The sequence below is a fragment of the Rhinatrema bivittatum genome, chromosome 13, assembly GCF_901001135.1.
Source record: "Rhinatrema bivittatum chromosome 13, aRhiBiv1.1, whole genome shotgun sequence".
Classification (NCBI taxonomy): Eukaryota; Metazoa; Chordata; class Amphibia; order Gymnophiona; family Rhinatrematidae; genus Rhinatrema; species Rhinatrema bivittatum.
In genome coordinates this window covers 10,153,255-10,173,856 of record NC_042627.1, presented here as the reverse complement: position 1 = coordinate 10,173,856, position 20,602 = coordinate 10,153,255, and the positions used below count along the sequence as shown (strand labels likewise).

The window sequence follows — 20,602 nt, the reverse complement described above, 5'->3', positions numbered from 1 at the left end:
CCCAGCAGTCTTGCTCCCTAGACCCTTTCCCTTTCTTCTCTCCCTCCCAGACCCCCCCCCCCGCCACTTCCCAGAACTCTTGTTCCCCAGTCTCCAACAGTCTTGTTCCCCCTCCCATACCTTCTTACCCACAATCTCCTTACTTACCGCAAATGTCCAGTGCATTTTTTTCTTTTCCTGCACTGCAGCCCAGTGTGGCCACGACCTCCTCGCTCACCCTCCATGCTTCAAACATTCAGAGGATCGCGGCCTTGCAGCGTGGGCTGCTTCTCCCTCCTCGGAAAGTGTCAACCTAAAACAGCTCTCTTAATGCACACGTGACCGCCACGTACCATGTCCTGTAGCAGTCTGCATTTCCATTCAAACACACCTCCCAACATTCAGAATCTCTGCAAGGCAAATTGTATAGGCTTTACTGCCTATTTAAAATAAACAAACATAAGGGAAAAGTGAAGAATTGGTTAATCTGGGGGAAGAGAGAGAAATTAAAATAGACCCATAGACAAGCACAACCTCCTCAAGCCTTGTTGCCACCTGTCAGCACTTAGCGACTGCAACAAGGAGCTTCCTGAAGGGTCAGCAGGAAGGGGAGATGGGGGCAATATGATCATCTAAGTGAAAGGAGGCAGGGTGATCTTTCGGGAGGTCACACAGGGAGTCAATGGCCAAATCAAGGCAGGAATCCCTGATTCAGAAGAGCGTCTAACCACTGCCACAGTCTGTCCTATCTCTTCAGTGGATGCCTGCCACTATGAGTAGTTTGCTTTGGTGTAGTACCAATGGGGCCATTTTTGAATGCCTGCAGGTAGTTGAGAAGACCACCGTAGGTACTTTTCCCAGTGCACTTTGAACCATTTATCAAAGAAAAAGCATGCATGTACTTTCCCGTTGAAAACTGCCTAGGGAAGAAATTCCTGCAGAGATATGAACCTGCTTTTTCTGAGGCTACTTTTCCCCTTTAAAATGATGCATGTTGTTGCATTCCCCAGCCTATCCTGGGAAAGCCTCCACGCAAGTAAAAATACACAACTTGTTCCACGATATTGTGTGCACTTTTACCCAAGGGGAATGGGATAGGCAATTTTCAGAATGCTCTTTCCCCTGGCTTTTGAGCATTGCTGTCATAATGTATTTACTGCGCTGTGCAGGCTAAAACACAGGTTAAGTCAATGCAAGGATGCGATCATGGCTATTAACACATCAGAGGCACATTCATTAGGAGAGTTCTTTGTGCCCAAGCTCTTATGAGTCGAGTAAGCAATCACCTTTTATTCTTTTGGGATTCAAAGATAAAAAAACAAACTTTTCCCTTTTGTCTAATTTATTAGCTGGTGTGAGAGTTGCTCCATTATTCAGATGTAGGATTTGAGTCAGCCTCTTGCTATACAACAAAGAAGACAGAAGAGATGTAAGTTACCTGACACCAGTGACACCTGATACCTGAGCTGGCCTGAGGCTGAGCAGGGAGGGGAAAACCGTCGGCTTGGCAGTCTCGCCTGCATTCAGGTTTTCCAGCGAACCTTAGAGCATCCTTCAGTATTGATCTGTGCTTACTGACACCCCCCTCCCCCTGCAACCAGCAGGGATTTCGGATATCTCCAAGGAATATTGTGAGATAAATCTACAGATTCTGGAGAGCTGCTATATGCACAAATTATCTCGTCATATTCATTGCAGATATCCTGAAAACCTGACCGACTATGAGTTACCAGGATAGCTTTGGGATGCCCTGACATATAGAGACCTATTTTATTTACTAAGCTGCAATAAAGCATTAGCACATGGTAAATGCCAGTCTGGGCATTTATTGTGAGGTAAAAACTATTGCAAACTAGCTGGAAATATTATGCAGCGCAAAGGAGTGCAACAGGGCAGCTGCTTTCATTCTGGATTATTAGTAAGTAAAATTCAGATAAGACAATTTAGAAATGTGGCCAGCAACCACCCCACCTCTTCACTAGGGATGAATAAATGACTGCTCCTTGTACTAAGCTCAAATCCCAGCCTATTACAAAAGGCAGACTTGTCTTTATGTTCTTCTCTCTGTGCCCACATTTGTTTCTATATTTCTTTCATAGATTTATTTTTGGCCTCTCCCTCAGGGCAACGCACCGTCATCGAGTAAAAAAATGTGAGTCCAAACTGGGCGCACGTGTTTTGAACTCGCACACATCCACCTCTCCTGGGCACGCGATGCAATAGGCAAATGAGCTGCCGCGCTGAAAGGGAGGCGCAATGAGTAATTTGTGCGTCCCTAGCGCTCCGCGTCGGGTGCCCAGGAGAAGTGGCTGTACACCCACAACAGCCTGGCCAGGGCTCCCTCCCCACCCCTGGGAGGGCTCTTCCCCGATTGGTCCTTTTCACTGACTCATGTGACAGTGAATGGACCAATCAGCAGTAAGTGAAGGAGTGAAGAAATTAATATTCAGTGCCCAACACTTTAATATCGATGTATTCACTCCTTTACTTACTACCAGCAGGGATTCCACTTGGGCCAGAGCTTGGGGATGCTGCTTTATGTGGTTCCCCCTATGAGGAACCACAGAAACAGGATTTTTTTTTTTTTTTTGAGCCCTTGAGCGTGGCACGATTCTGCTCTCTGTGGTTCTTCCTACTTAGTATTGCGACGATACTAATAGGAGGAATCATAGAAAGCAGGAGTTTTTGGGGGGGGTTTTCCCCACCGAGTCCTTGATCGTGATTATGCTTTAACGCCAGCTCCTGGGCAGGTGTTAAAGCTCGATTGGACGTGCGTTTTGGACGCACTAATCCCCATATTGCATCGGAGGTTATTTTAGCGCACCCAAAATGTGCGACCGACCACTAGAGTGTTGCCCAGTGCACTAACCTGAGCGCGCTGTATTGAATCGGCCTGCGTGTATCTCTTTCTTCCAGTTTGTTGTTGCTTGTCCAGCTCTCTTTTTCGATCCTTGCTGCTACCTTCTCTTCCTCTTTATGATGCCTGGTCTTGTAAATATGTATTCCTCTATGTCTGGAACTGTCCATATCTGTCCTCTCTCTCTCTCTCTCTGTTTTTGTATCCAACCGCATCTCTCTTTCTCTAAGTCTCTAGGTTTGTATCTGTCTGAATCTCTTCCTCTGTGTCTCTATCTCACTCACCAGTACAAACCTTAATGTTTTGTTGGCTAATGAAAGACCATTATGCATATGAATGCACTCACCATCTACAGTATGTTGTAAGCAACTGCTGCTTCCAAACAAATTAATCACGTTTTATTGCTCCTTCTCATATCAAAGTGATATTTCTATTTGTGCTCATTAAGAAAAAAAAAAGTGTAACTTGCCAAATTCTCTGCAATGGTTAGATTAGAGGGGCTTTTAATAATTCTTCGCTCAGTGCTAATGAATATTCTTTATTCCACTGGCAATAAGACCAGCATCAGCTTTGCAATACTTGAAGAGAGAAGCCATGGGGAAAAAAAAGAGGAAAAATTCAGTGACAGAGGAATTGATGGTTACATTAATGTCATTTAAATCTTTTTCCTTCTGGCAAGCCATTGACCCTGCTTATAAACTAAATAATTAGCAACTTTATTATGTGTGGTCCTAGAAACAGTTTATTAGTTGCTGGGTTGCTGCTTGGCCACACATTTTACTTTCAGAATTCTGGGGTAATAACTAATAGGCTCATCAACATGCATTTGCATGTGATGAGCACTATTAGTTTCGGGGGGGTTGGCCGCGCGTTTTCCACGCACTATTACCCCTACACAGTATAAGGGGTAATAATAGCACATCTAAAACGCGTGGCCAAACGGGGGCTAAACGGTGCGCTCGGCTGAGCACATCGTTCTGTATCGGCCTGTTAATTGGATATGTAGTATTTGCTCTTATCCAGTTAATTGGATAATTTAGACCTGCCATGGAACAGGTTTAACTTAGCCAGATATTATTAACTGGCTAAATAGTGACTGTTATGCAGATATTTATCAGCACAGCCAAGCCGCTGAATATCCCTGTGAGGATAACTGAGCAAAATCTTTTGGACTACAGCAGGAACCACACTGACTCTAACCTGTTCTCTTGCAACTTCAACTTTTATTAACATAACAGCATCACAGTAGACTGCCTACCTTTGCAGGATACTCAAAAAAAACTTCCCAGAGAGGGTCAGGAGCTCCTACTCCTGGAGACACAGGGGTCTCCTGATCCCAGCTGGGTTCTGCCTCTTAACTTACCCAGCAGAATCCTGCCCACAGAGCTTTCTCCCTCTATGGGATTTAAGGTGGACGAGGCATCCAGTCTTGTCCCGCCCAGGTAAAAAAGGGGTAGTAGGGCCACTCCATCACATTTCCTCCCCCTCAGCTTGGACATGTTGTTTTGAACATTTTCAGTCCCCCTGGATCCCATCCAGGGAACTATTTCAAATCCCCACTCCCCTTCATCTGACCTCCTGCCAACTAGGTTTGGGAGTCAGGGTTTTAGGGTCAAGCTCACCCCCACACATTAGGGTTACCCCAGATAGCACTATCACTACTACCCACTGCGCCTTTTGCCCAGTGTCCGCCCATAGTCCTTTTTCTGAGCTCATCTGGAGCTCCATTATCCTCTGGCAGGACTCTAATGATTTCTCTTGGGTGCTGCTGTTGTGGTTTTTCTTCCACTTGTCTCACAGTTTTTCTTTCTTTTCTGGAGAATCTTAGCTCCCAATTCTCTTTCCAAAGCTGGAGCTCTTTTGCCAAAGAAACTGGCTCTCAGCAGACACATTATTCTCAGGACCAGCAAGCTTCTCATCCTGGTCCTGTAATACTCTGGCTTCCTCAGATGCCTGGCTCCTCTGAGAAACTGTTCCCATTTCCACTTTCTTTATTGGCATCTCTGCTGCTTCAAGTTTCTCTTTCAGTGTCCGAATATCCAAGTTCCCTTCACAATTGGCTTCCTATAATAGGTCAAGGTTTTCCAATTTTCTTTCAGCTGCTTTCATCTGAATCATAAAACGGTCTATAACACCCGTTTGTTCCTTGCATTTTTCCTGCAATGCCTCAGTTCCTAATTCCAGCCACCTGCAGTCTGCCCAAAAATGTCTTTTACTTTATTAGGAGCTGTTCTTCTGCACTTTCCAGCTTGGACCTTAAAGCTTCAAAGGCTTTCTCTTTTCCTTCCATGGTGTCTAAATGGGTCCTCTCTGGTGCATCAATTTCTTTTGCAAGAGCAATCTCTCGGCTGATTTTAAACTTCCTATTACATTTTGCTGTTCTGACTTCAGCTTTGACTTCCAAAGTTTTCACCTCTATTCTCCTTGTTGGCATACTCTGGTTTTTCCCAGATTCCTTCTCTCTAGATATCTTTTCCACCCTACTTTGCAAGGCATTAACTTCCTTTTGATGAGGCTATTTAGGGTTTGTTTGTTTTTTTTTTAAACTTTCTTGCCTTCTGATGATCTCATTTTGTTGTTTCTGGTTCTGTGCCTTGGTAGCTAGAGATGTGAATCGGGTGATCGATCGTCTTAACGATCGATTTTGGCTGGGGGGGGAGGGAATCGGATCGTAGCGGTTTTGTTTTTTTAAATATCGTGTAAATTGTAAATCGGGGGAGGGCGGGAAAACCGGCACACTAAAACAACACTAAAACCCACCCCGACCCTTTACTCTTGCACATTCCCCAAGATACTATATGTCAGTCACTAAGGGGTAGATTTTAAAAAAGGACATGTGATTTTATAACATGTGCGCACCTGCCGGCGCCGATCCCCCAGCACGGCAGCCAATGGCCACTGAACCAGGCGCCTCTAGCCCCGCCCCTCGGCCGAGGCCCGGCTCTTGTGCGTGTAACAGGGGTTATACGCGTGGCTGGGCCCCTTTTAAAATGCGCACAGCGCACGCAAGGCCCAGCCACGCTCGTAACCCATTTTTTGTGAGCGCGGGCCATTAAAAATCGGGCAGTAAAAATTAAAAAATGAATTTTTTTTTTTTTTACCTTTGCTGTCTAACCTTAGTTTTCTAATCAGTTGGTCACAGACTTTTTTTTTTCCTCCACCTTCCCTTTCTTGGTCTTTTGCCAATTCATTTTACAGTCTTTTTTTCAATTTTTTATTTATGCATTGTAGAGAAAATACAAAGCAAGTAATCTTTGTACAGCAGCATTGGAGAAAAATTAAGAGAAATAAAAAAGAAACATATTTTCACAATCATGAGCGGGGGGGGGGGGGGATTAGAAACTATATAAGGAGCAGAATTTCTGTACAATAATTTACATAAAGGCGGCGAGATAGAACCCCATAGTATTACAGCCTAAAAAGGTTCTTGGGTGACTAAACAGGCATTGTTCTTGGCCTCCAGGAAATCCCGTAACTGATCTGGGCTAAAGAAAATAAAGGTATTAGCATTTACCTTGAGAACACATTTACAGGGGTATCACAGGAGCTATCTCTGGGGAATGTGGTAGAGACCAGAGCTACAAAGGAGGCAGCAGAGAGGCCAGCAGGGCTGGACTGTTTTGGGATACTTTTGTTTTGCTGGGACTTGTGGCAGGGAGAGAAAAGGACAGTGAAATAAAGACTGAGCTTCAAGGACAGAAGCCAAGTTCAGCACCCACTCACCAGGGAGAGCACCTGCCTCCCAGCCAGCCAATGAGGGTTTGAGCCCCACCAGGGAAACCAGTGGAGACATTTATAATTAAATGTCTTTGGGCTTTTGACATGCCTGGGAGTGTTCTTAGGTAACCAGTCAGACTCCACTGCTCTGTTTTTGACCAGCTAGATGACGGCTGACACGCCTGCATCTTATATTCAATAAGTATCCCACTCTAGCTTATGCTCATGGGAAGAACATCAAGGTTTGGGTAGTACAATCATGTATTGTGCCTGTTCCAATGGTCAATGAACAAAGCAAGGGTATTGGTCATTTTCCCTGTGGTACTGGGTGCACAATCAGTTTGGGGACCAAGTTGGCAAGCACTTGGCATGCACAAGACCATTAATCTCTGATTACAGAGACTGCCAATCTTCTTTTGCGATATACTTTATCAGATGTCCATGTCCCAAACTATATATTGGGGAAAACCAAGAGCATACTTAAAACCAAGCTCACAGAACCTCTGAAAAACAACAAATTACAAGCACCAATTGTGGCACATTGCATAGAATTTAAACACCAATTTAAGGACTTGGTTTGGGGCACTGTGGAATACATCCGCCCATGCCCGGGAGGGGGTGATTGTGAGACATGCTTGCTCTATTGTGAGCAATTTTTGGAGTTTTTTTTACTTACAGCAGATACAGAAAAACCCACGGGAGAGCTGGCAAACACCCGCTCTCCCGCCGCACGCCCAGGCCACTCTCCTGGGCGCGCGATTCACTAAACCGAGGCATGCAAATGAGGGCCCATGGTAAAAGGAGGCTAGGGACACTAGCGCCTCCTATTTGACAGAAGCGGAGGCTGTCAGCGGGTTTGACAGCCAATGCTCAATTGTTCTGGTGTCTGTTCTCGAGCCCGCTGATAGCCACGGGTTTGGAAAACGGACGCAGGCAAAATTGAGTGTCCGTCTTCCAACCCGTGGGCAGATTTTACATTTTTTTTTTTTTTTTTACACTTTTGGGGCCTCTGACTTAATATCGCTATGATATTAAGTCAGAGGGTGTACAGAAAAGCAGTTTTTTTCTGCTTTTCTGTACACTTCCCCAGTGCCGGCAGAAATTAAAATGTGCAGCTTGGCTGCACACTTTACTTTCTGGATCGCGCGGGAATAACTAATAGGCCCATCAACATGCATTTGCATGGGGGGGGGAGGCCACACGTTTTTCATGCACTTACCCCTTACTGTATAAGGGGTAAAAACAGCCAAAGGCTGGCATTAATTTCAGCCGGCACCGGGGAAGTGTACAGAAACACTGAAAAACTGCTTTTCTGTACACCCTCTGACTTAATATCATAGCGATATTAAGTCAGAGGCCCCAAAATGTAAAAACAATAAAAAAATTTAAATCGGCCAGCGGCCCGCAGGTCTGAAGACGGACGCTCAATTTAGCCGGCGTCCATTTTCCAAACCTGTAGCTGTCAGCAGGCTCGAGAACAGACGCCGGGAAAATTGAGCGTCGGCCGTCAAACCCACTGCCAGCCGCAGCTCCTGTCAAAAAGCAGGCGCTAGGGACGCGCTAGTTTGGCTAACTTGCGTCCTCCCCGTTATGCCCATTCCCCACTCCTGACTTGTCCAGCCGAGCGGTGCCCGCTGACCCTAACCCGGGTAATTCAGCGGCCAAGTGCCGTTTTGAATATCGGCCTTAATGTGTATAAATAATGTACAAAACATAAACTATTTTCAGAGGAAAGGAAATGCTACAAAAGGTCAACTCATGATGAGAGGCTTAAAGGAGGTAGCCTCAGGAATAAATAGAAGATATTCAGGATAGGGTGCTAAATGCATTGACCAGGCTCCAGTGGAGGGAAAAAAACCCATTAAGAGAAGGTAAGAAGGCTCCTAGGCAAGAAGAAGTGAAGGGAAAGCCATAGATCAACTGGGTCTTTTTAGCAGTGTGCAGGGGGAAGTAAATGAGGCAGAGTCGATGGTCCTCTGCTCTGGTTCTGGCGGCCCCGCTCGCCTTTCTTTTCCCCCGCAGCTCGGTTATGCTCTCGCCGGGCGGGGGGACAGGCCGCTCCCTTAACCTCTACCCGGCCTGTTTCTTACAGGCAGTGCTGAACCTCCTTCGGCGTCCCTTTCCGTTTTACTTTGGCAGTATCCCCCCCTCTTAAAAAGGCTGAGCGCGTTTCTTCGGCAGCGGCAGGCGCCGGGGCGACCGTTGGAGCCGGGCCGTGTGTATGGCGGATGCTGGCGCGCGCGGGGCGGCCCGTGACTGCTCCTCCTCCCCCCCCCCCGCGCGCCGCCGCCGCCATGTTTCCTGCCCGCCGTCAGGCTCCAGCCGTGTAGGCCTCGAGCGGGGGCAGCTCGGCCGCGTCCTGAACGCTGAAAAGGCTCGCGGGAGAGCCCCCGCCTAAAGGGGACGAGCCAGCAAGGGCCGGGTCCCGCCGCCGCCGCCGGAGGGTGAGGGAGCGGGCGGCCGCGGGGCAGGGACCGGAAACGGAGGAGCTGCGCGCCCTCCGGGGACGAGTTGAGGAGGCGGCGGGCCAGGGCGTGCGAGGAGCAGCGGGGCCCCGGCCTGGCTGAAGGCCGGAGACGGAGGTGGGGGCGGCCGGTGAGTCCCGCGCTTTTTTTTTTCTGAGGTCGGTGCTCGGGGCTTCATTTCCCTTTTCCTCAGAGCCCTCGCTCTACCTCGGGCCTTGCCTTTCGCTGTCCTGCCGGAGACTCCTCCTGGCCCTGTGTGAACCCCCTACCCGCCCCCGGGGGCCCCGGGGTTTGATTGTTCCCGTCACACACCCGCGTCTCCCCCCCCCCCCCATGCACTCCGGCCTCCGTTTCAAACTTTGCCCCCCGCCTGCAGCCTTTGGTGCCTCCTGCCAGGCCCTGCCTATCCCCTGTGGCACTCACTGGACCTCTCTAACTGAGCCCCATTCACGCATTGGGCCATTTGACTGCTTTGTCACACATTTTTGACTGCTTTTCCGGTTCTGATTTCACCTCTGCATAGTCTCACGCTGGTTCTCGCCAGCCCTCTTAAGTGTCCCCAGCAAACAAAGTTCACCGGTTTGAATTTGCTGAGGATTGCTTTAGGTTTAGAGTCGAGGATACAACTCCTCGTGATTCATAGAGCGTTACAAGATGCACAGGAGAGAAGGGATCCCCTGCTCTGTGGATCGCACTGTCGAGGCAAAACATAACAAACTTTTTTTTTTTTTTTTTTAAAGGAAATGATTCAATTAAGAAGTCATAACCAGAGAGAGCCAGGGTATACATTTTAAAAGCAGCTTAAAAAATGTGGTTTTAAGTGGGATTTGAATATGGTAAGAGAGCAAGCATAAGGCACAAGGCTTATTTCATAGTAATACAGTAATGATAGCAGAAGAAGACCAAATGGTGCATCCTGTCTGCCCAGCAATTTTTTTTTTTTGGTAGTAACTGCTGCTTGGTGCAGGTTTACCCCCAAGCTTTATGTTTAAAGCTAACCTGCATGGATGTTAATATTTACATGTAGTAATATTTCAGACATTTAGTGTAACAAGATGGGAAGTGCAGTGGTAAAGGGTACAGGTAAAAGCATTTTAGAAATAGAAATATAATGGTAGAAAAATGATATATGGCCCATCTAGTCAGCCCATCTGTCTAATTTATCTAACTCTTAAAAATTCCCATCACTCCCACATTTATCCCATGCTTTCTTGAATTCAGATACTATTTTTTCCTCTACCATCTCCACTGGGAGGCTGTTCTATGCATCCACCACCCTGTCTGTAAAGAAATAGTTCCTAAAATTATTCTTGAGTCTATCCCTTTTCACTCTCATCCCACAACTCCTTGTTCTAGAGCTTCTTTTTGTTGAAAGAGGCTAGCCTCCTGTGCATGGAAATCTTTTGAGATGTTTAAATGTCTCTATATTTCCCCTGTCTTGCCTTTCCTCAAGGGTGTACATGTTTAGATCTTTGAGTCTATCGTCACATGCTTCAGAACAAAGACCACTGATCATTTATTTTGATTTATATTCTGCCTTTCAAGCACTTCAAAACGGATTATTTATTTATTTATTTATTTATTTATTGTTTTTATATACCAACATTCAATCGAGATATCACATCGGTTTACATATAACTAAACAAATAAGACATAACGAGCTTATTTTACATTATAACATGGTAACTGTTTGTAAGAAGGTAACAGGTAGGAGCGATTAATTGACTATACATATTTGATGAGAACGAACAATTGACTGTGCATATGGCTAACTATATAAGCACGAACTGTTTATTTACATTGTAGAAAGGTAACTGATAATGACGAAGAAGCGAGATATTTACAGGAGTGTTCTAAGATTGCACTGCGGAAAAGCTATAAAGGATACTATCAAAGGGATTCTTTGGAAAAGGTGTGAAGGGTTTCTTGAGGTAGGGAGGGGAGATGAGGTGAGGCAGGGAGAGGGGCGGGGCTGTGTGTGGCTGGGATTACATTCAGGTACTGTAGGTATTTTCCTATCACCAAAGGGCTTACAATCTAAGCTTGTTGTACCTGAGTCAATGGAGGGTGACATGACACCCCAAGGTCACAAGAAGCAGTCCACCCTCTGGACCAACTCTAACCAGTGTATATCCTGTTGAAGGTGCAGTCTTTAGAATTGTACACAGTATTCCAAGAGGCCAATGCAATAAAGTGTGCTTTAAAAACATGCATCCATACTAAGTGCCCATTTTTTAATGCATTCACATCAACCTCTCCTGGGCACCCAGTGCAAGATGTAAATGAGCTGCCACGCCAAAACAAACACGCCAGGGATAAAATGTGCGTCCCTAGCATGTCCTTGGCATCGGGCGCCCAGGAGATGTGGCTGTGTGCATGTTACCAAAACGGACGCTCAATTTACGAGCGTTTGTTTTATCCTGTGTCAGCAAATTTACTGGCACAATATACACGATCTGGTGCATGTATATTGTGTGTGTACTGTGCACCCAAAACACATTTTTTTTTCAGAATGCTGCTTTCTGTGGTTCCTGCTGCTTGTATCCTGATTATCCTAGGTAGGAGGAACCACGGAAAAGCAGTATTTTTTGTTTTTAAGTAGATCCCTTGATGCATGGCAAGACTTTACGCCTGCTCTAGGGCAGGCATAAAATGTGACGGGTTAAAAAGTGCACCTTGGGTGCACAGTGATTTTTTTTTTTTTGCATCGAGGGTAATAGCTAATAGCCTCATTTGCATGGCATTTACATGTGATGTGTGCTATTAACTATGCTTTTGTTTGGACGTTTTTTGAAGGCGCTGATCCCCTTATTGCATCGAGATTTATGGCTGTGTGTCCAGTTGCTCTTTAACCTGTGCTCTAGGCTGGGCACACTTTATTGCATTGGCCTCCAAATGGAGTCTCACCAGGGACCTATACACCTCCCCTTTTCTGCTAACCATTCATCTCCTTATGCAGCCAAACATTTTTCCTGCTTTTGCTGTTGCTTTATCCACCTTAAGATCATCAGATACAGTTATCTCCAGATCCCACTCTTTTGTGCTTAGAAGAATTTCACCTCCAATATTGAACCTCTCCCTTGGATTTTTTGCAGCCCAAATGCATTACTTTTGCATTTTTTAGCATTAAATCTTAGCTGCCAGTCTCTAGACCATTCCTTTATTTCTTTCTTTATTTTAAAATGTTTATATACAGCCTTTACAAATAAAATTTGATCAAAACAGTTTACAGAGGTAAAAGAAAATAAAAGTATAAATACAAATTATAAAGTCAAAAAAGAAGAAAATTACAAAAATTGATTAATATAAAACAAAAAATAAAATAATTTTCATTTAAAAACAAGAGAAAAAGAGCTAGTGCCAAGAGAGCTGTATTATTTAACATATTTTGGAGATAAGGATGTACTTTAATTTTCATTAAGGTTGTTCATTTGTTGGGATTTTGTATGCCATCTGGAAAAGGTATGTTTTTAAGGATTTTTTAAATTGCATTCTGTTAGATATCCTTGAGCTTTCTAGATCCCTCCTGTTTTCCACACTTTTCTGGTGGTCTGCCTTGTTGCCGATTTAGATATCATTGGAGGAAAAAGACCAGTCTTTCCCAACAATCCCTCGCGGAAATGTTGAAAAGAACCTGTCCTAGGACTTATCCCTGAGGCACACCACTAGTTACGCCCTCCTCCTCCTCTGAGAAAACTCAATTTACCACTCACTCAGTTTCTATCCCAGTCAATTACTCTAGGTTCCATACCAAGGGCGCTCAATGTATTTATGTCTCCTTTTTGGAACGTGTCAAAGGCCTTGCTGAAATCCAATACACTACATTTAGTGCTCTTCTTTGACCCAACTCTCTGGTTACCCAGTCAGAGAAATTGATCAGATTTGTTTGACAACATTTACTTCTAGTAAAACCTTGTTGCCTCTGGGGCCGACGCAATAAAATTTGCGGAAAGCGGGCGCTGACTTTTCAGCGCCCGCTTTCTTAGTGCACGCATGGCGCCCGAAGGAGGGTGCCATGCAATAAAGAAATTAGGGGGAGTCACGCTGCAGTTAGCCGGTTATGAAAACTGATGCCGAGCATATCGGTGTTGGTCTTCAAAGCGGCTGGCAGAGGGTTTTTTTTTCCCTTTTCTTTTAACTTTAAAAAAAAGTACAGAAAAGCAGTTTTTTCTGCTTTTCTGTACTTTTTTTCAGGGCACTCAGCTATTAATGCCTGCTCCAGGCAGGCATTAATACCTGAGTGATAAATGTGCATCTGAGACGCACATTTATTTTTTTGCATTTGGAGTGAATGAGTAATAGCCTCATTTACATGCATGCATGTGATGAGCGCTAACTCATTCACTCCACGTGGGACACATGTTAAATAGGTGCTAATCCCCCTATTGCATTAGGGGGTGGATTAGCGCCTATTTAACCCACGTCTGACTGTGGGTTATACAGTGCGCTCGGCCCCTCTGATCTTGTAGTCTATTGGAATTCAGAGACTTCACTATTTTCTGTTTTACAGTGATTCCATTATTTTGCTCATCACAGAGGTCAGACTTTTCCCAGCCTCCTCCTAACTTCCATTTTTATGAATAGGAACCACATCTGCCCCTTTCTCCAACTACTTTTGACTCTAAAGAAATCAACCAGTGGAGCTGCCCAGACATCCCTCAGAACCCTTGGATGTATCCCATCTGGCCTCATCACCTTGTTTAGTTAAATTTAGTTAGCTTCTCACGAATATACTGTTGTGAAAATTTTACCTCACTTATCTTAGTCATGTTCCTTTTATGCTGTCCTCCACAATGCCAGTGAATAAAAGTATTTGTTAAGCAGTTTTGCATTTTCCTCATCAGCCTCTACATATTCCTTCTCTTCACTTCTGAGTCCCATAGTGCTACTTATATGCACTTTCTTCTATCACTAACGTATCTTAAAAAAAAAAAAGTCATGTCCCCATTTTACTGTATTTGCTGTTTTTTCTTCCATTTGTATTTTTGCATTCCTGACTATTTTCCAAGCTTCTCTTAGCTTTTCCAGATATTGTTACCTGTCTTCCGCTTTCTGTAATCTCTTGTAGTTTATGAATGCTAACCTTATCTTGCCTGATGAAGGTGTTTGGGAGGAGGGGTTCAGGGGGAGATGAGGGAGGAGTGGTAATTACATTTACATCATCTTTACTTTTGATGACCCCCTTGTTTAATATTGCATTATATATTTACAGGCTACAGATTTTTCTTTCTCTCCCTATATGTGAACATAGACTTTATTTGCTGTCAGCTTGAGGATTTATTTTAGGCTGGAGATCTGTGTGTCACTTTATTTTCCTGTTTTGTATTGATATTTAGAGCCTTATTCAATAAAGATTTTTCATAGGTACATAATCGCAAAAAGTCTTTCCTATGGGGTGAATTTTCAGTAAACTGCTTACTGGTGAGATAGCTGGCTCTATTATAGCCAACTAGATGTAAGGACATTTTATTCACAACCTATTCAGTTAAACTATGGTTGAAAATTCATTTAAACTTGATCATCTATAATGTAACTGGTTTAAGGTTTGCATGTCATACTGTATATGTGCTCAGACATAGCTGGCTAAACTTAGTTGTCTAAATTTCTCTCTATCCCCCTCCTTCACCCCCTGCCATCAGTGCTGTGGCTGCCACCGCCATAAAAAAAATTGCCCGGGAAGAGCTACCTTTTAAAGTGACTAAATACAGCCGCCTAACCAAAATAAGCAGCTATCATTTAGCCATTCCACCTTGGAAATTGTTCATTTAGGTCTAGCTGCCTAACTTGTTTTGAAAATTGTCTCCATAGTATCTGCTTTTATTATCCTCTGGTTCAGAATTTCCAACTCTTCTTTAGCAGGGAGACAACCAAACATGCTACATTTATTTCCTGTTATAAGAGACATTTCATTCACATGCAGTCTCCCATTCAAGAGTTAACTGTTGAAAGTCCAGATTTAGGTTTATCTAAATTGTTGGTCGAACAATTCAATGATGGAGCTTCAATCATCTTCCTTCATGCATACACTCCCTGTTAGTTTCTCTTCAGATCTAATACATTAGCCTCTTTTAGGCTAGCATTCAAGTGCAGGATCTGAGCTTTGAGCAGAGTTCTTTCTTAGCTTTTTGGCTGAAATCTAGAACTTATACAGTATGAGGAAAAGGGGAAGAACACCCTGCCACCCAGCCCTTCTGGGGGGAACACCCAGCCCTTCTGGGAACACTCTGATGTAATGGCCATTGACAAGCAGAAAGATTAACCCCCCCCCCCCCCCCCCCACACCCTCTGCAATAAATAAATGTTCGTGTGCCTTTTTTGTGGTGTTTCCATAGTATCAGCTCTCACTTTCCTAATATACTGCCACTGATTTATGTTTATGATCGTGCATACTGCTCTTTTGTGTTTATAAACGGTGATGTATGGTGTGCCTAGTCTTTGCATGCCCTGCACCTGGACATGTTGTGATGTTTATAGTGTGCTCTTTCTTCCTGTATATATAGTATGTTTTCATTCACCTCCTGCTGTATGTTGTGTAGTTCCTATAGGCGGTTGATCACATGCAGTCTCTCTACTTTTTATGGCCCGTTGTATGCGGATATATTTCTTTTATATAAGAACTGCATGTTGTTCTGCTTGGGTACCGATCAACATTTCACACTCGGTGTGCTGTGGCTTTCCGTCCCTTTTCCATGGCTTCGTGTGCTCTATTTCCCGTATGTTCAGATAACGTTACACTGCCGGTCTCGTTGCAGATTCTCGATTTATTGCTGAGCTCACGAGGGTGCAGAGCGCGCTTCCTGACCCGGCTGTGGGGCTAGGGCTGCGGTCGCTCTGCTCGCGCTCGTCCTTCTCCGCGGGGTAAATAATGCCGCGGCCTGCGCGAGAAAACTCCCGGGAGCTCGCGGCGCGCATGCGCCGGAATACTTGGGCACTTTGGGCCTGGCCGATAAGCAGGGCTGCGGGACCGAGAGAGAGAGGGGTGGGGGAGCGGATCAAGCCGCGAGCCTCGCTGTACCGCTGCAGGTAAAGGACCGCGCTGAAGCCGGGCAAGCGATCCCGTTGGCTGGCGCGGAAAAACTACAGGCAAGGCAGAGCCGAGCAGCCAGGCTGGCCCTCGGTTCCCCCTATGATTCTTCCTGGAAAGCACGGGGCATGTGTGGAGAGGGAGATTCGTATCTGCCTAGGAGTATCGCTTGTAAGGAAGATAGCTGTCTCCAGGGGGGTCCTGCTTGAATAAAATAATAATAGCACCGATCGGATCAGGGATCCATCTCGGGGCCTGTAATTAACTTTGCTGTCAGATGCTCACGGTAGCCAGGAGCATTGTCTAGCGTGGAACCAGGGACTGTGAATGGTAGTTACCTGCCCTGTATCGGTGGTGTAAGTAGGGTACTTTGGCGTTGAAGATCTTTTATTCATTCTTCATAAAAGTTTTTTCTTTTCATAAATGTTATTGCAAAGTCCTTTGAAGGCGCACAAGTCCCATTTGGTGAATGTTTCTGCAGTTGAAATAGAGAAGTCGGATGTTATGCGAGAAGTGTTTTTTTTTTCTTAGGTTTTTAAGTTTGACAGCAAGATGAGACCACAGGTGGGTGAATGTTAAAGGATAGCTAGCAGAGGTCTTGGTGGGTAAGTGTGTGAAACAGAGAAATTGAGGGCAGAAAAATACTGGTAGAGTCTGCCAGTCACCAACAACTCAGCTCCATACTCCCTCAATGTTTATCCCATGCTTTCTTGAATTCAAATACTGTCCTTGTCTCCACCACCCACTTGGAGGCTGTTCCATGCATCCATCACCCTCTCTGTAAAGAAATATGTACGTAAATTATTTGTGTACCCCCCTCCACTCTCATCCCATTACCCCTTCAGGGATGTCCAACTCTTGTCCTCAAGGGCCACATACCAGTCGGGTTTTCAGGATATAATGTAAAATAGGGCGGACTACGCCCTATTCTCTTGGTTATCTGGAAACCGATGTGATATCTCGATTGAATGTCGGTATATAAAAGAAATAAATAATAAATAATAATAATATCTCTAATGAATTTATATACAGTAGGCAGTGGAGTTTGGATTTGCATGCATACATTTTGGATTTTAAAAAGTATGTGCATACCTTTTCATGAAAAATGTGCAGATGATTTAGCAGGGTTGTGTAGAGTTGGTGATATAATTTTCAAATTGTACTTATGTGCATAAGTCTACTTTGAAAATTGGTGTATACTTGAGCATATTAGCTGATATTTTAATGCACAATATTACAAAATTACCCTCAATGTTTGTTATATGTTGTGGTAGTTTTAGATGAGTAAGAATCTCTCCTTTTATTTCTTTCCCTCTCTTTCTCTGTTCGTCTTGGTCTCTTTTTTTTACCTCCTCCTCTGTCTTTCTTTCTGTCCCTTTTTGCCTCTCTTTTTCACTCGCTTTTTCATTAGACATGGTAGTAAGGACAAGGAAGGGTGATGACCAGATCTGGAGTAATGTAGGCAGGTTCGACTGGGTAGACCAAATGGTTTTTGTCTTCTGATAGCCTCTGTGTACAGTTTTGTCAAGGATACCTTTACTTTCCATACTATACATTGGTTCTGTAGGAGGATAGCTAGCAGTTTTCTTTGTGAGATCAGTGTAGAGGCAAACAAGGAAGTGGAAATTCTACAATATGTACAAGAAACACTTTTTTTTTTTAATGAAATAAGTATATTGATTTGTTTGCTTCCTCCTTTTGTCTTCTGAGATACTTCAGGAAAGTTTGATGTGTGGTTCTCAGTTTTGGATTTGTTGTACCTTTTAGTTGAATAGATCTGCACTGTTACTCTATAGGTGCACCCTAGTGGTTGGGCAAGAGTATCTTTTAAAGTCTAGTGAAGTTTATTACTACTTCAAATCCCAAAGCATGTTCAAGTGCTTGCAGTGTTCAGAAGAGATGCGAAATGAGAGAAAATAGGGGATGCACATCAGAGAATGATACACAACAATAAAAGCATCTACCTCTAAACTGAGTAGAAGTTGTCTATAGGACATTAGATGGGCCGTATGGTCGTTATCTGCCGTCATGTTGTATGTTTTTGTGCAAGTCCACAAAAGTCACTTTTCTTTGACCATGCTTGTTTCTTCCAGTCATGGAAGAAAATTTTCCTGAGCTTGAGTGAAACACTATTGAGGAAATATTAGTTTTGTCCTGTTTCTGGCTGCCAAGGAGGATCTATTGGGAAGAATTGCCAAAATGATTTGTGCAAGAGAACTGTGCCTTTGAGCTGTATTGGTGGTATGAATCTTGGCATTGCTTTCTGTTGCAAAGCTCTCCTTATTTAAATAGGTCTTTTGTATGAGACCACATAGGCCCGTTCTGCCTGAAGAATGAACTTATGAGGTCTTTGAAAGCTCATGCACCAGAACATTTTTTGATTGTTCTTATGCTGGTGCATATCGGGGCCTACCATGCTGCTATCTTACTGTTGGGTTTTGCACTTTGGATTTTCCCGATGGACTACAATGGTATTTTCTCATGACCCAGCTGCAGGTCTCTGGGGTTCACAGTCTGCTTCAGTATGCTAATACAATCCAAACACTTAAATGGTCTGAAGGAAGACAACTCATGAAGAGTTTTTTTTTCTTAATGCCATGTTAAAAATAACAATATTTGAAAGCATATATAATGTCAAAGGATATCAGTACTATTACATCTCAACAGACTCTTATGAAAACACTTATGCTAAGATGTAGCTGGACTTTCAGAGTTATAATTAATAAAGATGCAAATCTCCTGGACACAAACTAGGACAGTTCTGAGGAATGGTTTTACATTTTTTTATTTATTTTTAAATTCTGATTTGAATACTTCTGTGAAACTCTGAACTTTTGCACATATAAATTACAGATCCATTTGTTTTTTTTATTTGAGGTTGACCAAAGTGTGTTGTCAACAAGTTAGCACATTGTAATGACCCCTGTTATAAATAGTTGAGTCATACTTTTGTTTGATGTGATAGTAATTCTCTCTATCTGTTTATATCTCTCTCCACTCCCAACTTAATCTGTTAGCTTTTATAATATACTGCAGAATAAAGTAAAGCAACTAAGGATTTTGAAAATATTAGAACACCTAGGTGTATTCTAAAATCAAACTACAGCAAATTGATAATAGAACAGCTTACCTTTTTAATATATTGGTCTCTTTCATCGTCTCTCATGCTAGTCCTGTATTTCTACATATAGCACTGCTGCTAAGTGAAGACCCGCTAGAAATGTCCAGGTCAGGACTTCATAATACTAGGTTTCTGATGTCGCAGAATCATTACAGCATTATTGCATCACTCCCTTGGCTACAGTGAAAATTGCTTCCTGTTAAAGTAGTTTATCTTTCTTGCTAGTTTTGTAGTCATTTTTATAATTGCTTTCCGGTAGTGCATGAGTCTGCTGTCAGTGGATTTTATGGATAATAGTAGCACAGTACATGTTTTTGGCTTGATGACATTACTGATACAAGGTTTGACTTTGGACTAATCTTTTTTTTGTGCCTAGTAGACAACCATTTAGAGAAGTTATGGCATGTAAAATATTGTCAAAATTGTCAGACCAGTAGAAGACAAAATAAAGTTATCACTCACTTGTTACACTTTCTCCTGATTTTCCTTGCAAGTTCCATCTGGGGCCCGTACCTGGGGCATTCTTGATATCTTGGTGCTTTGTGTCTCGACTGATTTGTCACAGACAGTTCTTCTACCCAACAAAACCATATGTCTCCAAGTTCTATGAAGCGATGTTCACCTGGATCATTGAGTATTTCACTGACTGTGTCAGATTTTGATGGTCACTGCTGATATCTTGGTTTTAATGCTGTAAGAATCCACAAAGCTTAAAGCATTATTTCAACATGTGAGGTTGTCATTTAGCAGTGCTGCTTCTTGTAGAAATCTGGAATTCTCACTCAAATGTAGATGGGGTGGAAAAATCCCAGGTGTCTCTATGTGGAGCTCACATAGAGGAGGAGCCACAGATGTACCCTGCTACCGAAGATGAACCTTGGGGCTGATGGGAACCCCTTTTAATTACGTTAGGCAGAGCAGTGATCCAATGACATTATGTGCTCAAGGCCCAACTTCCTTTTTTTTCTTCCTCCTCCCTGGAAGAAACACAATGAAATGATGGAGCAGACTGGGAAAAAACAAAGATGAAGGGAGGTAAAAACACTTGAAAAAAAATTACAAGTAAAAAGTCAAACTATCCCAATAAATGATCAAATGAATGAAAAACACCAAAAAAAATAAGCAAAAGACCAAACTAAAAGGGAAAAATATTTCTCCTTGGCTCCTAAAACTTTTGACTGATGTCCAAGATTTCTTAATTTTTCACTCCAGAGTTTAGAGGACTGGTTTAGAAGGGAAGAATAATGATCTGAGCAATAAAATTGTACTTTTTTGGTCCAGCTGCTTCCTCCCTTTTAGTTTCGACTCCTGGACTTTAATTCCAGGAGTTTTCTTTCATAACTACTTGGGAGTTCCCCTTTTTTTTTTTAAAAAACATTTTCCCAACTCACTTAGCCTAGTCATTGGTCCAACAGTCCCTGCACCAGGATACCTTCCAT

The 20,602-nt window shown here is 43.5% G+C and overlaps 1 protein-coding gene and 1 long non-coding RNA gene across 7 annotated transcripts in view; one reads left to right on the top strand and one right to left on the bottom strand.

Moving 5' to 3' along the window:
• The window catches only part of LOC115074784, a 90,505-nt gene extending 71,237 nt beyond the window's left edge, over positions 1-19,268 (bottom strand). The window contains exon 1 of the long non-coding RNA XR_003852342.1: positions 19,173-19,268. This is a non-coding gene — a long non-coding RNA (uncharacterized LOC115074784). The remainder of the gene's footprint in view (positions 1-19,172) is intronic.
• The window catches only part of LOC115074782 (signal peptidase complex catalytic subunit SEC11A), a 189,323-nt gene continuing 177,384 nt past the window's right edge, over positions 8,664-20,602 (top strand). For 3 of the 6 annotated variants that reach the window (XM_029574592.1, XM_029574596.1, XM_029574591.1), the window contains exon 1: positions 8,664-9,148. The gene's annotated coding sequence lies outside the window, so the exon portion shown is untranslated. Of the gene's footprint in view, positions 9,149-15,970; positions 16,042-20,602 lie in introns of those variants that run through there. The other 3 variants (XM_029574597.1, XM_029574593.1, XM_029574595.1) reach the window with 2 other exon arrangements.